This window comes from Gavialis gangeticus, unplaced genomic scaffold, assembly GCF_001723915.1.
Source record: "Gavialis gangeticus isolate Ggan-Ray unplaced genomic scaffold, GavGan_comp1, whole genome shotgun sequence".
Lineage (NCBI taxonomy): Eukaryota > Metazoa > Chordata > Crocodylia > Gavialidae > Gavialis > Gavialis gangeticus.
This window is the reverse complement of record NW_017729032.1, coordinates 38202551-38204482: the sequence shown is the minus strand read 5'-3', so window position 1 is coordinate 38204482 and position 1932 is coordinate 38202551. Positions and strand designations below refer to the sequence as shown.

General features: G+C 50.4%; 1 pseudogene; it reads right to left on the bottom strand.

Annotated features, from left to right (window-relative positions):
- LOC109302223 overlaps positions 1-1932 on the bottom strand; it is a 41732-nt pseudogene that overhangs the window by 39571 nt on the left and 229 nt on the right.

Sequence of the window (1932 nt, the reverse complement as noted above, 5' to 3'; positions counted from 1 at the left end):
TTGGGGTGATATCACCCCAGGTACATAGGAAGAGGCAGCTGGGAGACTGGGAGAACCCCAGGGGGGGCCCTAGCCAGAGAAAAAAATGTGAAGGGGAACTCTCAGGTACAGGAGAGTAAGAGAGTCTTTGAGTCTGGGACTCCTCTCCTCTCCCTTTTCTTGTCCCCTCTCTGCTTTCCTGGGTTTGGGGTGGGATAATACAGTGGGGGGTATTTAGTCCCTGGAACAAACCATGAGGATTAGAGCCTGGTAAAATGTGGGTCAGGGTTTAAAGCCTGGTTTCTGTTGTGGCTGTAGCAGTTCTTGTGTCATAGCCTAGCTGGGTAGCTGAGCCAATCTGCAAGCCCAGGAAATAGGACAGGCCTGGTTCCCCTTCTTTTGAGTTATTTTGCAGTTTTTGTCCCAGGTACAGATGTGGGATTTGGGACTAGGAATTTTGGGGTGTGGTCACCCTCCCCCAAAAGCCACCATGTGGAAGTGGAGATCACAGGTCTAAAGCTTCCCAGGGAGCAACAAGGGGGACTTTGCACTGAAGAGGACCTATGCTCACTAGCAGTTCCCTGAGATGCAGTGAAACCCAAGAAGCAGCTTATAGGACTCTCCTGCTGACTAGGAGGCACAGGCCCCCAGAACTAGCCCTTGGGTGAGCTCCCACATCTCAGACTGCCTGGGCATGAGTGGAGTCTCTCCAAAAAGGGTGCAAAATAGAGACTGTACTTTGTAGTTGGTAGTGTTTAAAATTGAAACTGATGTTTTCCTTTGTTTTTCTTGCCTTTTCTGTACTAAATTTGTTGTCTGTTTATAGTGCTTGTGAGGCGGGGTTTTTGTTTATGCGGGACACCCCAGCCAAATTCAGTGATTCCTATTTCTGTGTGGGGGCTCAAGCCACAGTGAAAACTTATTGGATACTGTGACAGGTTGGCTGAAACACCCTGCCATGAGAACACGAAGAATAAAACAAAGGCAATAAACTGACCAAGAGATGCTGAGGAAACTGTGATGAGCCAGGGTGGGAAAGACGGCACGCCCCGACTAATTAAGGGAACCAGCTGGGGCTGCAGCAGATGGAAGGCTGCCATGGCAAACCCAGCTGCCAAGGTTCAAGCGCAAGATAGGAAGAACAGCGTGGCCAAAGCAAACAGAAAAAGCCATGCTGAAAAGTTAAAGAGAAGATAGCTGAGTCAGGAAGGCAGCAAATTGGATGCTGCCATGGTAGACCCAGCTGGCCAGGAAGGAAATTTAAAGGGATGCCAAGGGAGTGTTGGGGATTGGACAGAAGAAGGGGGAGACGAGGTGAGAAGAAAGAAGACAGTGGAGACTGAGGAGAGAGAGAACTGAGCCCAGGGCTTAGAGGAAAACCCCAGTCCCCCAATTTACCTGGTGAGAGCCCGTGAAGAGGCAGAAGAGGCTGCTTGGTTGGTGAGAGCCAGCACAGAAATGGAGGAGACTGCTCTGCTGGTGAGTCCAGTCCCGGGGGGAATGGGGTGGTGAAGGTAACCACTTTGGTAACCTAGAGAAGAACAAACACATGGACGAGATTACAGTCAAGGAGTGGGTAAATCCATCCCAGCCCTGAAGATATGGGTGGGATTAGAACTAAGAAGTGGCTGTCTTGGGACCCGTGCAGGGAAGAACGGGGCAAGCAGCCAACTTAAGAGGAGGACCCCAGCAAAGGGGCCCATAAGTCTGAGACCAGATCCTCAGCATTATAGGCAAGCAACAATACTCCTGGAACATCTGGTGTGGTTAGGGCAGCGTATTGGGAGCCTACAACCAACCTTTTTGTCTCCCAAGAGTGTTTTGGCACCTCTCTCTCAAACATCAAGGCATGGCATGAGATTTTTCGAAGGACAGAACACTACAATCTCAACAGAGAGACGACTTGGCTCCAGGCGGCATAGTTTCATAGTTTCTAGGGTCGGAAGGGACCTG